General features: G+C 43.7%; 1 protein-coding gene across 1 annotated transcript in view; it reads left to right on the forward strand.

Moving 5' to 3' along the window:
• LOC147900599 (pre-mRNA cleavage factor Im 25 kDa subunit 2-like) overlaps positions 1-16397 on the forward strand; it is a 49327-nt gene that overhangs the window by 28738 nt on the left and 4192 nt on the right. The gene's annotated exons all lie outside the window — the stretch shown is intronic.

Consider the following 16397-nt stretch of genomic DNA (forward strand, 5'->3'; position numbering starts at 1 on the left):
CACAAGACAGCGTTCCACACTACATTCGGGTTGTATGAATACTTAGTGATGCCTTTTGGGTTGACAAATGCTCCAGCCACATTCAATAGAATGATGGATCGCATCTTCCGAAAGTACAGGCATTTCACGGGTACTTTCTTTGATGATATCCTAGTCTTTTCAAAGACAGAAGAAGAGCACAAGGAACATCTTGCTATAGTGTTTCAAGAGCTGAGAAATCATCAGCTCTATGCAAACAGCAAGAAAAGTGATCCTGGAAGAAATCCATTATCTGGGGCATATAATATCCAAGAATGGGATACAGATGGATCCAGCAAAGATCCGTGCCATTCAAGAATGGCCAGAGCTGAAAACTGTGCATGAAGTTCGAAGTTTCCTAGGCCTGTGTTCTTACTACAGAAGGTTTATCAGGCATTTTGCTGATATCGCAGCTCCATTACATGACCTTACTAAGAAAAATGGAGCCTTCACATGGGGAATATCACAGAAGAACGCATTCAATACACTCAAGGAGAAGTTGACTACAAAGCCTATTCTTGTAGTCCGGGATCTTTATCAACCTTTTGATGTTGATTGCAATGCTTGTGGAGAGTGTGTTGGGGCTGCATTACATTAGAATGGACATGTAGTAGCCTACGAGAGCCGAAGATTGCGTGATGCAGAACGATATCTGGGAATCTATGAGAAAGAGTTGATGGAGAAAGATATCTGGGAATCTATGGCTGTAATTCATGCCATCCATACATGGAAGCACTATCTTTTGGGTGCAGATTAACTATTAAAACAGATCACCAAAGTCTGAGATACTTTTTGACTCAGACCAAGTCTGAGATACTTTTTGACTCAGACCAAGCTTTCCGAGAAGCATATGAAATGGGCAAACATGCTGTCAATTTGTCATTTTCAGATTGTCCATACCCCAGGAATTCGGAACAGAGTGGCAGATGCCTTGTCCCGAAGACCCCAGGTCAATAATGTGACTATTGCTTATCATTAGGACCTGGAAGGCATGAGGGAGCAATATGCTAGTGATGCAGATTTTGGTGAGATTTTACAACAAATGCAAGAGGGGCAATCCACCAGTCACTATTCCCTGAAAGATGGGTATCTAATCAAAGATGATTGCCTATGCATCACCCAGGAGATGAGGAAAAAGATTTTGGAGGAATGCCATCCCTATGCTGGACACAGAGGAATTACAGCAACCACTCTAGCACTAGAGAGGTATTTCTTTTGGCCAGGGATGCGGAAAGATATACATCAGTTTGTTACTGAATGCCTTACGTATCAGAAAGTGAAGTATGATAGACGGAAGGCACCTGGCCTACTTATGCCTCTTCCCGTGCCTTAAGCACCATGGGAAAGTATTACAATGGACTTTATTTTTGATTTGCCAAGATCAAAGTCAGGGAATGATGGGATTTGGACTATCATTGATAGATTCAGCAAGCAAGCTCATTTCATTCCGGTTCGTAAAACTATAAAGGCAGATCATATGGCTAAGCTTTTCATGGCATAGATCTTTAAGCACCATGGTATGCCTAAGTCCATTGTCAGTGATCGAGATCCCAGAATGACCAGTCTATTATGGAGAGCTTTATTTGATAACATGGGGACAAATTTGAATTTTTCTTCTTCTTTCCATCCCCAGACAGATGGTCAAAGTGAAATAGCAAATTCTACAGCATTGGATATGCTGAAATGCTACATGGGTGACCAAGGTTCAGATTGGGAAAAGTACCTACCATTGGTAGAGTTTGCTTACAATAATACAGTACATAGCTCTACAGGGAAAGCCCCTTTTGAGGTCATTTATGGGAAGGTCATTTTGCCACCTATATTGAGGACCAAAGATGAAATATTTGCAGCTAATCAGTTTGTGAGAGACCTCGAGACAGCTTACAGCCAAGCCCGGACAGCAATTGAAAGGTCTCAAGAGAAACATAAAAGAGCTGCAGATAAGCATAGGAGACAGTTAGATCTCAAGGAAGGGGATTGGGTACTTTTGAAGTTTGAAAAAGCTAGGCTCCGCAAGTTTAAAGGCAAACAGAAAGTGTATGCAAAGTTATCTCCTAGATACTATGGCCCTTTCAGGGTTACAGAAAGAATAAATGAGGTTGCATACAGGTTAGCATTGCCAGAGCATTGGAGGATTCACAATGCATTCCATGTGAGTCTTCCAAAGAAATTCCAAGGACCAGAGCCTACAGAACCAGTATCAGAGGATCCACCAGAAGTGGATAGGTCCTTCAGCCAGAGCAGATTGTGTACCGTACTGTACGCAAAGGCCCTTAGGGCAAGGAGTTTTACAGGTATCTTGTAAAATTCTAGAATTATACGGCATTAGATGCCAAGTGGATGGACGAAGACATGTTATCCGACCATCCATAGCTTTTGGATGTTTACAAGGAAGCTTTTCAGTTGAGGTCAACTGAATAGAAGCCGAGGAGATGTCACCACAATGTAAATATCCTAAGTCAAAGTACAGTTGACCATTTATTTGATCATAATTAAAGAGTTTTATATGTGTTAATTATGGTCAAAGAGTTCTTTTAATGGTCAAAGGATTGACTACGGTCAAAGATACTTGACTCTAGTCAAGTAAACCTGACTTCGGTCGGGGAGACTTGGTTTATTACCAAGAGGGTTAACTACGGTTAACCAGAGAACCACAGAGCTGACTACGGTTAGAGAGTGTTGACTTCGGTCAACGAGACTTGGCATCCGCTAAGAGAGTTAACCACGGTTAACCAAGATGTGCCAACTTTGGTTGGAGAGTTGTGCCAACTTCGGTTGGAGAGACTTGGCTATAAGTAAGGCGCCTCGACCCTTGGTCAAAGCTCCTTAATTATGATCAAGAGTATTGACGCCGGTCAACCAGAGAATAAATATATAGTTTTATATTCGTTTAGGTGTGCACATGTGTTCAGTGGGGATGCCCACCGTGACTAGAATTAGTCCACATTGTGTTATTTGCATGCAAAGCGCTAACAATTAATGGGTGCCATGGTGGTACGCTTTAATTAATTGTTGCAGGTACTAGGACGAGTTATTTTTCCTAAGCGCTATGGGAGCCTAACAAGCATCTAGGAGGCGGTTCGCGTGGCCAAGTGCTTTGAAGACTCCAGAATGGCCCTTAGTGGCATGTAATAGGACTTAGTCTAAATTTTAGACAAGTGGCATGTTGCCAATTTGAAATGAGCTTGAAGCTCTTGTAATGATGGATTCACGTTGGGATTTTATGTATCAGACAGCTCTACGCTGAACTCTTGTAACAGATTCTCTCTTCAAGAAATAAAATACCTTCGGGGGGGTCCAGCCCGACATGTTGTCTTGGGCCCTAGCAGTGTGTAGAGAGAGAGAGAGAGAGAGCTCTTATGAGTATTTCTGCAGATAATTACGAGCGTGAACATCCACGAGAGAGAGCTAGGGATTTCACAGAGTACTTTGGCTATTGTACGGAATCCAGTTTTCCATGCTCGCACAAAGCACATTGAGGTTCACTATCACTATGTCAGAGAGCGATTATCAGCAGGTGATATTGAGTTGTCTTATGTTCTCAGTGAAGACAACTTGGCAGATCTTTTTACGAAGGCTCTACCTCAATCTAAGTTTGAGGCTTTTTGGCAAGCTTTAAACTTAGTACCTTTTGTAACTTGATCTATTGTACTCTGTACAGTCATAGGTTGCTATATCCCTATGGGACGAACATGTGCAGCCATGACATGAAACCGACTCGTTGGTGAGAGACAGCCATTACCACTCATTAACGACGGAAATTATGCTTTCTTAAGCTCTCCCTCACTCCCTCTCTCTGAAGATGCACTAGGGCCCAGGACAAAACGTCGGGCTGGACCCCCCCGAAGGTCTTTATTCATGAGAGAAAATCTGTTACAGAAGTTCAGCGTAGAGCTGTCTGGAAAACCTCTCCCTGTTCAAAACGTGAATAATCCACTTTATTACAAAGAGCTTCAAGCTCAATTCAAATTGGCAACATGCCACTTGTCTAGAATCTAAACTAAGTGCTATTACATGCCACTGAGGGCTATTCTGGAGTCTTCAAAGCTCTCGGTCACACGAACCGCCTCCTAGATGCTTGTCAGGCTCCCATTACGCTTAGGAAAAATAATCCTTCCTAGTACCTGCAACAATTAATTAAAGCGCACCACCATGGCACCCATTAATTGTTAGCGCTTTGCATGCAAATAACACACTGTGGACTAATTCTAGTCACGGTGGGCGTCCCCACTAAACACATGTGCACATCTAAACAAATATATATATAAAAATGTATATATATATATTTTTATTCTCTGGTTGACCGAAGTCAACACTCTTGATTATAATTAAGGAGCTTTGACCAAGGGTCGAGGCGCCTTAATTATAGCCAAGTCTCTCCAACCGAAGTTGGCACATCTTGGTTAACCAGGGTTAACCCTCTTGGCGCATGCCAAGTCTTGTTGACCGAAGTCAACACTCTCTGACCATAGTCAGCTCTGTGGTTCTCTGGTTAACCACAGTTAACCCTCTTGGTAATAAACCAAGTCTCTTTGACCGAAGTCAGGTTTACTTGACTAGAGTCAAGTATCTTTGACCGTAGTCAATCCTTTGACCATTAAAATAACTCTTTGACCATAATTAACACATATAAAACTCTTTAATTATGATCAAATAAATGGTCAACTGTACTTTGACTTAGGATATTTACATTGTGGTGACATCCCCTCGGCTTCTATTCAGTTGACCTCAACTGAAAAGCTTCCTTGTAAACATCCAAAAGCTGTGGATGGTCGGATAACATGTCTTCGTCCATCCACTTGGCATCTAATGCCGTATAATTCTTGAATTTTACAAGATACCTGTAAAACTCCTTACCCTGAGGGCCTTTACGCACAATATGGTACACAATCTGCTTTGGCTGAAGGATCTCCTCCAGCTCATCCACTTCTGGTGGATCTTCTGATACTGGTTCTGTAGGCTCTGGTCCCTGGAATTTCTTTGGAAGACTCACATGGAATGCATTGTGAATCCTCCAATGCTCTGGCAATGCTAATCTGTATGCAACCTCATTTATCTTTTTTGTAACCCTGAAAGGGCCATAGTATCTGGGAGATAACTTTGCATACACTTTCTGTTTGCCTTTAAACTTGCGGAGCCTAGCTTTTTCAAACCTCAAAAGTACCCAATCCCCTTCCTTGAGATCTAACTGTCTCCTATGCTTATCTGTAGCTCTTTTATGTTTCTCTTGAGACCTTTCAATTGCTGTCCGGACTTGGCTATAAGCTGTCTGGAGGTCTCTCACAAACTGATCAGCTGCAAATATTTCATCTTTGGTCCTCAATATAGGTGGCAAAATCACCTTCCCATATATGACCTCAAAAGGGGCTTTCCCTGTAGAGCTATGTACTGTATTATTGTAAGCAAACTCTACTAACGGTAGGTACTTTTCCCAGTCTGAACTTTGGTCACCCACGTAGCATTTCAGCATATCCAAAACTGTAGAATTTGCTACTTCACTTTGACCATCTGTCTGGGGATGGAAAGAAGAAGAAAAATTCAGATTCGTCCCCATGTTCTCAAATAAAGCTCTTCAGAATAGACTGGTCATTCTGGGATCTCGATCACTAACAATGGACTTAGGCATACCATGATGTTTAAAAATTTGTGCCATGAACAGCTTAGCCATATGATCTGCCTTTATGGTTTTGCGAACCGGAATGAAATGAGCTTGCTTGCTGAATCTATCAATGATAGTCCAAATCCCATCATTCCCTGACTTTGATCTCGGCAAATCAAAAATAAAGTCCATTGTAATACTTTCCCATGGTGTCTGAGGCACGGGAAGAGGCATAAGTAGGCCAGGTGTCTTCCGTCTATCATATTTCACTTTCTGACACGTAAGGCATTCAGTAACAAACTGATGTATATCTTTCCGCATCCCTGGCCAAAAGAAATACCTCTCTAGTGCTAGAGTTGTTGCTGTAATTCCTCTATGTCCAGCATAGGGAGGTGCATGGCATTCCCCCAAAATCTTTTTCCTCATCTCCTGGGTGATGCATAGGCAATCATCTTTCATTAAATACCCATCTTTCAGGGAATAGTGATTGGTGGATTGCCCCTCTTGCATTTGCTGTAAAATTTCACCAAAATCTGAATCATGAACATATTGCTCCCTCATGCCTTCCAGGTCCTGATGATAAGCAATAGTCACATTATTGACCTGGGGTCTTCGGGACAAGGCATCTGCCACTCTGTTCCGAATTCCTGGGGTATGGACAATCTGAAAATGATACATTGACAGCATGTTTGCCCATTTCATATGCTTCTCAGAAAGCTTGGTCTGAGTCAAAAAGTATCTCAGACTTTGGTGATCTGTCTTGACAGTAAAATCTGCATCCAAAAGATAGTGCTTCCATGTATGGATGGCCCATGTATGGATGGCATGAATTACAGCCAATAACTCTTTCTCATAGATTCCTAGATATCTTTCTGCATCCCGAAGTCTCCTGCTTTCATAGGCTACTACATGACCATTCTGATGCAATACAGCCCCAACACATTCTCCACAAGCATCGCAATCAACATCAAAAGACTGATAAAGATCCGGGACTACAAGAATAGGCTCTGTAGTCAACTTCTCCTTGAGTGTATTGAATGCTTTCTTCTGTGGTATTCCCCATGTGAAGGCTGCATTTTTCTTAGTAAGGTCATGTAATGGAGCTGCGATATCAGCAAAATGTCTGATAAACCTTCTGTAGTAAGAACACAGGCCTAGGAAACTTCGAACTTCATGCACAGTTTTCAGCTCTGGCCATTCCTGAATGGCACGGATCTTCGCTGGATCCATTTGTATCCCATTCTTGGATATTATATGCCCCAGATAGTGGATTTCTTCCAAGAAGAATTCACTTTTCTTGCTGTTTGCGTAGAGCTGATGATTTCTCAGCTCTTGAAACACTATAGCAAGATGTTCTCTGTGCTCTTCTTCTGTCTTAGAAAAAACTAAGATATCATCAAAGAAAGTACCCGTAAAATGCCTGTACTTTCGGAAGATACGATCCATCATTCTATTGAATGTGGCTGGAGCATTTGTCAACCCAAAAGGCATCACTAAGTATTCATACAACCCGAATGTAGTGCGGAATGCTGTCTTGTGCACATCCTGAGGCTGTATCCTCACTTGGTGATAGCTACTCTTTAAATCTATCCTACTGAAAACTGAAGCTCCATTCAACTGATCCAGCACATCATCAATGCGCGGAATAGGGAATCTATTCTTGATGGTCATTTTGTTCAGTGCACGATAATCGACGCACATACAGAATGAACCATCTTTCTTCTGTACTAACAGTACAGGGGAACAAAAAGGAGACGAGCTGGGCTGAATTAACCCTTTGGGCAGCAAATCCTGTACCTGAGCCATAATCTCCTCTCTCTGAGTCGCACTGACTCTATAAGGTGGTCTGTTTGGTGGCTCACTACCAGGCATTAACTCTATCTGATGATCTTCTGGTCTCTCTGGGGGTAACTCCCCTGGCAAAGTTTCAGAAAAGCAATCTTTAAAATTTATAAGAAACTGAAACTTATCTTTGTCTGCATCATTCATTTCAGCATGCATATCATTCTCTTTTTCTTTTACAAAAATCATGTACGCAGAAATTGCAGACTTTATTGCTTTACCACACGTAACATCAGATAGAATGGGGATAGTCTCCCCTTTATTCCTGGCAATTAAATGCTGATTTCTCCCCCTATGCACAAACTCCAGTACTCTTTCAAGAAGAGTCAACTTCACTGCCTTGCGATGAAACCAAGGCATTCCCAAGACTACATCATGATGTTTCAGTGGAGAAATGAAGAAGTCTTCCTGATCCACATAACTCTGAACATGAAGACGGAGCTTCCCTATCAAGGGAGTAACTGGCACAGGATTCCCACAGAACATCTGATCGGCATCCAAAGCCGTGCCCAACTCCTCCGTTTTTATTCCCAGCCTCAGGGCTAAATCCTCTGATATGAAATTATCAGTAGCCCCTGGATCAAATAAAATTAGCGCTTGCTGGTCTCTAACTTTGCCCCATGATAGCAGCAATTCTCGTTCTTCTGGGTTCGAAACATGACCCTGTATGTCAGGAATTCCTTCCGCCATTGGTTTTTGCGGTCCTCGTGGCTTCTCTGCCTCTTTTCCCTTCGAAGTTGAAGGCTTTTCTGGGCACTGGGCAGCCACATGCCCCTCTTTGCCGCACCTGAAGCATTTCCCATCTCTACGGAATTCCGCTATCTGTTCAGGGGTGAATAGAGATTTGCCCTTATAAGTTCTTGAAAACTGAGTACCCCTCGGCTTTTGAGGTTGAAACCCTTTCTTTTCAGCCTTGGGGTGCTCTTTCTTTTCAGATTTTGGAAAATCAGTTTTCTTTTTATCAGCACATCCTGCATGCAAGGATGGCACTGTAGATGGATCTTGTAACGGCACCAGACTCGCTACTGAGGCTGAATGCATAAGATCTTGAATATTCTTTGCCCCCAAAGCATTCACGACTGCCTGAATTCTTGGAGTGAGACCTGCTCTGTATTTTCTCATTTGGGTGCCTTTGGATTTTTCTGTACCGAATGCAGCATCAAACTGTCTGATGAACTGCAATGCTTTGTCTGTATGACCATACTGTCCATTGTAGGTCATAAACTTGATAGATTTTCCTCCCTCTTTAAATTCCTTGGTCTCTTTGGAAGACTTTCTCTTCCTAGACTTCTTGTGTTTTCTTCTTTTCCTGGATGGTTTATGTGATAAGGAAGAAGAAGATACAGAAGTCGAACTCGAGGTAGACGGTGATGGACTAGGAGATCGGTGATGATGCCTCGATCTCTTTTTGCTATGGGACCGTCTCCTATGAGATCTCTCTTTCTCAGACTGTACACAAGAGTGTGCCTCTGGCATTGGCACGTCATATACTGGATTAGGCATAGCTTCTACTTGAAACAAATGCTGAGCCCTTGGATCCCTTTTGAGATTTTCCAGCTCTTGTATACGAGTGCGTACCATCTGTTCAAATTCTTGTTGAGTTTGCGGCACACTTCTCTGTCTTGGATGTACATCCCTATCTTGTGAATCCCACTGGATAGGTGATTGATCCATATTCTGAGATCTGCAGATTTCACACACCGTGCAGGTAACTGATGCGCAACTACCTTTGCTTTTCCAACAGAAAAATACCTCAACAAGAGGTGTTTTGCATTCACAATCTATGCCAGTACTGGCTGTCAGTTCAAGGCATATACCCACACAGTTGCCAAAGCATCAACAACTATATTGCCCTTTTCTGGCTGCTGCAGATGGCTTCAAAAGGCATCTGTTTTTTTTTCCCTCTTTTCACTGCTCAAAGGCATGCATACTCTCTTTCTGCAAATCTCTGATTTCTCTGCTTTTCTGCTGCTTTTCTGACAGTAGAAATCTACTTTCTCTGTTTTCTCTGCTTTCTCTGTTTTTCTGCTGCTTTTCTGACAGTAAAAGTCTGACAAACAGATGAAAATTGCTAGCAGAAACAGTCTCTGCAACTGTCCTTTTTTTTTTTTTGAAAGAACAGTAACCAGATGTAGTAACTGGCTAGTTACTCTAACCAGACTGACTGGTTCTGGTCTGGTTAGAGTAACTAGCACCTGAAGCATTTCCCATCTCTACGGAATTCAGCTATCTGTTCAGGGGTGAATGGAGATTTGCCTTTATATGACTTTGAAAACTGAGTACCCCTCGGCTCTGAGGCTGAAACCCTTTCTTTCCAACCTTGGGATACTCTTTCTTTTCTGATTTTGAAAAATCAGTTTTCTTTCTTTCAGCACGTCCTGCATGCAAGGATAGTACCATAGATGGATCTTGTAACGGCAAAAGACTAGCTACTGAAGCTGAATGCATAAGGTCTTGAATGTTCTTTGCCCCCAAAGCATTCACTACTGCCTGGATTCTTGGACTGAGACTTGCTCTGTACTTTCTCATTTGGGTTCCTTTGGAGATCTTTTTGAAAGGTGCAACCTGCAAATAAGCATCCCAAAACTTTTGGTTGTACACATCCACTGTATCTCCTGCATCCATATGCAAACTGTCCCAATCTTGAAGAACATGGTCTCTAAACTGTTTAGGCATAAACTGCTGGTAGGAGGCTTTCTTGAAGTCCTTCCACTTCTTTGGGGCTGACCCATCTGTGGTCTGTGCACTCCACCATGCACTAGCTATTGCTGTCAAGTGCAAACTGACCATTCTTAACTTGGAGGATTCTGAAAATTTTTCTGTACCGAATGCAGCATCAAACTGTCTGATGAACTGCAATGCTTTGTCTGTATGACCATACTGTCCATTGTAGGTCATAAACTTGATAGATTTTCCTCCCTCTTTAAATTCCTTGGTCTCTTTGGAAGACTTTCTCTTCCTAGACTTCTTGTGTTTTCTTCTTTTCCTGGATGGTTTATGTGATAAGGAAGAAGAAGATACAGAAGTCGAACTCGAGGTAGACGGTGATGGACTAGGAGATCGGTGATGATGCCTCGATCTCTTTTTGCTATGGGACCGTCTCCTATGAGATCTCTCTTTCTCAGACTGTACACAAGAGTGTGCCTCTGGCATTGGCACGTCATATACTGGATTAGGCATAGCTTCTACTTGAAACAAATGCTGAGCCCTTGGATCCCTTTTGAGATTTTCCAGCTCTTGTATACGAGTGCGTACCATCTGTTCAAATTCTTGTTGAGTTTGCGGCACACTTCTCTGTCTTGGATGTACATCCCTATCTTGTGAATCCCACTGGATAGGTGATTGATCCATATTCTGAGATCTGCAGATTTCACACACCGTGCAGGTAACTGATGCACAACTACCTTTGCTTTTCCAACAGAAAAATACCTCAACAAGAGGTGTTTTGCATTCACAATCTATGCCAGTACTGGCTGTCAGTTCAAGGCATATACCCACACAGTTGCCAAAGCATCAACAACTATATTGCCCTTTTCTGGCTGCTGCAGATGGCTTCAAAAGGCATCTGTTTTTTTTTCCCTCTTTTCACTGCTCAAAGGCATGCATACTCTCTTTCTGCAAATCTCTGATTTCTCTGCTTTTCTGCTGCTTTTCTGACAGTAGAAATCTACTTTCTCTGTTTTCTCTGCTTTCTCTGTTTTTCTGCTGCTTTTCTGACAGTAAAAGTCTGACAAACAGATGAAAATTGCTAGCAGAAACAGTCTCTGCAACTGTCCTTTTTTTTTTTTTTGAAAGAACAGTAACCAGATGTAGTAACTGGCTAGTTACTCTAACCAGACTGACTGGTTCTGGTCTGGTTAGTCTGCAACTGGACTAACTAGACTGGTCACAGTCTGGTTACAGTGACCAGACTGGTCTGGTTGGGTCAAGTTAACTAGACCTCTAACCAGAATTAACTAACCAGAGTTAATTTAACCACTGGTTTGCCACATGTCAGTGCCACATCAGCTTTCTGTCAGCCCTGCCACATCAGCACCTACCATGTGTCAAAGCCACGTCATCTGCTGAGCTGTCTGCCAGCATGGACTGCCACGTCATCAGGCCCACTGCTCATCTGCCACGTCAGCGTCAGCACGTGCATGCCACCAGGCTGCCACGTCACCTCGCACGTGTGGTTGCCACGTCAGCTAGACCTGCTGGCTGCCACGTCATCTGTCGGCTAAGCTTGCCACGTCAGCAAGAGCCTAAGGTCCCAAACCTTGGCTATGCACTGGTCGTCGTCGCGCGTCGCTGGCTCGTGGTTATACGAGACGCCGGTGCGTGATGATCTCCGAAGCACCTTCCGCCACAATAATGATCTGCTCACAGCGAGAGAGTTTTCGTCGCTAGCTCGTCATATGGCGCAGGACTTGTGCGTGAAGATCACCCAACGTTGGAGCTCCCCATCGCCGGCCATCGTCTCATGGCGTTATCTGACTCTGTCAATCCGATTGACTGCGTCTGTATTAATTTTTGTCTAAGCCCTCGATTTTCCTTCACCGCTCCATCGCAGGGTCTTCCTTTGCTCTTGGAGTTTCGCCTGCACGCTCAACAGCAGCACCGTTCCTTGATCGCTCCCGCCATGGAAGGAGATGGATTGCTCATATTTCATACGTTACTCTTCTGCAACAATCTCTCTTGCTCAGATCGTCTCTGCCCGGAAAGACAAAGAGCCTACGCTCTGATACCAATGAAACCGACTCGTTGGTAAGAGACAGCCATTACCACTCATTAACGACGGAAATTATGCTTTCTTAAGCTCTCCCTCACTCCCTCTCTCTGAAGATGCACTAGGGCCCAGGACAAAACGTCGGGCTGGACCCCCCCCGAAGGTCTTTATTCATGAGAGAAAATCTGTTACAGAAGTTCAGCGTAGAGCTGTCTTGAAAACCTCTCCCTGTTCAAAACGTGAATAATCCACTTTATTACAAGAGCTTCAAGCTCAATTCAAATTGGCAACATGCCACTTGTCTAGAATCTAAACTAAGTGCTATTACATGCCACTAAGGGCTATTCTGGAGTCTTCAAAGCTCTCGGTCACACGAACCGCCTCCTAGATGCTTGTCAGGCTCCCATTACGCTTAGGAAAAATAATCCTTCCTAGTACCTGCAACAATTAATTAAAGCGCACCACCATGGCACCCATTAATTGTTAGCGCTTTGCATGCAAATAACACACTGTGGACTAATTCTAGTCACGGTGGGCGTCCCCACTAAACACATGTGCACATCTAAATAAATATATATATAAAAATGTATATATATATATTTTTATTCTCTGGTTGACCGAAGTCAACACTCTTGATTATAATTAAGGAGCTTTGACCAAGGGTCGAGGCGCCTTAATTATAGCCAAGTCTCTCCAACCGAAGTTGGCACATCTTGGTTAACCAGGGTTAACCCTCTTGGCGCATGCCAAGTCTTGTTGACTGAAGTCAACACTCTCTGACCGTAGTCAGCTCTGTGGTTCTCTGGTTAACCGCAGTTAACCCTCTTGGTAATAAACCAAGTCTCTTTGACCGAAGTCAGGTTTACTTGACTAGAGTCAAGTATCTTTGACCGTAGTCAATCCTTTGACCATTAAAATAACTCTTTGACCATAATTAACACATATAAAACTCTTTAATTATGATCAAATAAATGGTCAACTGTACTTTGACTTAGGATATTTACATTGTGGTGACATGACACTAGATATTTAGGTATCTTGAGCCATGTCCAGGATAATTCAGCCTATACCATGGAGGGGGGTTTGTAGGCCATCTCATGGGCTGTCCATAGATGCCGCTTATACCTTGGTATGTGCCTTGTAGGCCTAGTTATAGTCAATTAGGACTATTGGTGCAGTTACTTTATGTACCATCTAGGTCAGTTAGGACACTTAGTCTAGTTAGGGCAATTAGCCCTAGGGTTTTGTTGTGTTGGCTCACCCTTGAGCCTCCACACTTCAGTTTTGCAGCAATCTATTACAGCATCTCGTTTTTCTCCTTCTTGCTTCCATTTTTGAGCTTCCATTGCTTTCTACACCCAACATGTGGTCGGAGTAAAAAAATGAGAAGATCATGATCTCATTCTTCCTTTGCTTCCTGATCCTCGCTTGGCTTCTTGATTGATGCGATTGTAGGACTCCGTTGCTTCTCGAGCCTCACGCTTGTCTTCCCTATCAGCACGATCGCGGGCCTCCTTAGTTGCTTGGGCTTCACGCTCACGTTCGCTGGCTTCATGTGTCCGATCCTCCTGCATCTCCTAAATCTACAACATGCGGGTGAAAAGGGACTTGGACTGCTATTGTTGCAACTGTTTCATGGTTTGCATCATTGCAAGCATGGTCAATGCTGTCATAGGGGGTTTTGTAGGTGGAGGTACTGTAGGAAGATTTGGTACTACTACTCCTCAAAGCCGGATTACGAAGGCTCTCTGAGCTCATGATGTCCTTCTCGGAGCAAGTTGTCACCATAAACCTGCTGGTCGTAATGGATCTCCCACCAAGTCTGAAGGATGAAAGGAAGTCAAGGAGATGCCACTCCCTAGGCCCTTGGTGTTCCTTCCAACCTTAAGGAAAATTTCAGGCTCTGATACCAATGTAACGGTCATGAGGGCTAAGAGTCTCTCTCACTAAGCTAAGCCGTCCTGGCTGAGTGTGGAAGCTTGGAAATGCTAATTGAAAGAGAAAGAGAGATAAATCAAAGCATATTGAAGTTGGCATGAAGGAGTTTTTGCTAAGCTATGTTCTTTCTTCTTCATGCTTTGGCTTGGCAAACACGAGTTATCCTTTTACAACTGCTGATCCTCATTTAAGAAGACTGAGCCTACATGTTAGACTCCCTTTGAAGGGCTATAACTGTAGGGATGAGGTTGAGCTGACTGTTGCGAGGTTGAGGTTAACCGAGGGGAGCTGTGTCCATGGAAGGACCACGTAGAGAGTGGCTAAGGCTACATGGGGAGCTATCGCATCTGCTGGAGTTGCCAGTGTACGGGTTTGAGAAGGTGTAGGATGAAGATGGACCTGCTGCTGTCTGGGGCTGAGGTTATTGGTCCAAGGGTTGGAACTGAGGAAGTGTAATTAGGGTTAGCCAATGCATGCATTCTAATTCTATGGACTAATCCTAGTCTTCCATGGGCGTCCCCACCATGCAACTAAGCAAACTCAATTAAAAAGATGAAAACTTCCTAGTTGACAAAAGTCAACTCACTTTGACCGAAGTTAGTACTCTTTGACTGGAGTTAATAACCTTTGACCAAAGTCAAAATAAAATGTTTTTCTCTTTATTTATGGGGATAAATACGGTTTTGTGATAGGAGGCATCTGTTGTGGCTATGAAGTTGCTATTGGAGCTAAGTTTGAGTAAGTTGAAGGAATTATTGCTACACCAGAAGATCCAAGGATGAGCAGGGAGTGGTGGGTTTGAAGGAACAGGCTGCTGATTGGCCAACCCTATTGCCTGGTTAACACCGACCATTGACCAAGTCGGTCGAAAGTCAATGTTGACTGAAAAGTCAACACATTAAGTCAACTATGCATTTTTGGACTTGCTTTGTATTTTGCTTAGCTCTGTATTGTTTGATCTGTCTTGCTGTGCTGCTGATGTGGTAGCATATTAAAGGGCTATGACATGGGTTGTGGATGCACGTGACAGGAGCTTATGAAGGTCAATCTCAGGAAGACCAAGATTGTGATCTTCAACACTAGTGTGCCCGTGATGTCCAACACTCTTGCCTTGATTTCTTTTTCAATCAAAAGGTTTATTATTCCACACATTAGGTCTTGCAGGACCTCTCTCGTTGGATGGTGTCAGAAAAGATAGATTGGTGGAGGTTGCTTGCTATGGCCAATGCTGTCCACACAACGGAAGATAGAAAAACAAGATAGTGCCCAGGAATCACAGTGTCAATTTCAAACCGTGGTGTGTACTAGTGTAGAGAGGAGAGGTGCAGACTATGAATGTGCTAGAGAGAGAAGTAGAAACAGCAACACACACACACACACACATGCGCGCACATGCACTCATATATATGTCCAATGTGGACCAAATCATATATAAAATATGGGCGCAGTGTGCCACCCTCTATTACTAGGGTGCTAACCAGATGCGAACCTCTGTGAACCCAAAACTTGCTCTCCTAACTCCTCGTGGCACCTTCAAAACACTCAGCCTGTGTTGGTCTCCTAGAGCTTGTGTGGGCCTCGTAATGGTACCCTGCAAACACACCTTCCTGCTGCAGACTGCTCCCTTGGACAGCCTATCGTGAGGCACTGTTTGCTTCCGTGATCCTTGACCTTCTTGTTGCTGTGTTGGCAGCCTCTGGACTTCTTGCCACTGGTGCCCAAATTGAGGCACCAGAAAGTGTGAACAATGGAATGTAGAATGCCCCCTTTGGGGGCCCTTTTATTGGGCTGTAGCCCTCCAAAAATACCGGACTTTCCCATGGACTGGATCGACCGAGTCTGTGGGTCTTCTGCAGACACCTGACGTTCGTGTGGCCTATAAATGGCCCGAGGAACTGCTCCTTGCTACCCCCGCTTGTCTGCTGCATGCTCCTACACTTGTGCATCAGCTCCAGCCTCTACCCTTCTCTCTGCGCAGTCTTCATATGCTTCTCCAGCCTGTTGTCCTGTCTGCAGATCCTTGCAGTTGTTGCTTCGATCTACAGTTCTCCTCCAAAAAAGGCGCCTGTTTGCCGCGTGGCACTTCTGCTCCAGACGCTTCTTTGCTGCAGGTCTCAACCATTTTTTGTCCTGGTCAGCTTCTGACTGCTGCACAAACTCTTGTTGCAGGTCCATCTCTGCCTTTTTCTGAGCAGCCCATGCTGTTGGTCGTGGTTACATGTTTTGGTGGTCTGGGCCCTTCTTGGTGCACCTCCCCTATGCTGTCCTCCGCTCATAGATGGGGAGGTGACT

This window comes from Dipteris shenzhenensis, chromosome 7, assembly GCF_047967505.1.
Source record: "Dipteris shenzhenensis isolate YYH24624 ecotype China chromosome 7, Dip_SZ_1.0, whole genome shotgun sequence".
NCBI classification, from domain to species: Eukaryota; Viridiplantae; Streptophyta; class Polypodiopsida; order Gleicheniales; family Dipteridaceae; genus Dipteris; species Dipteris shenzhenensis.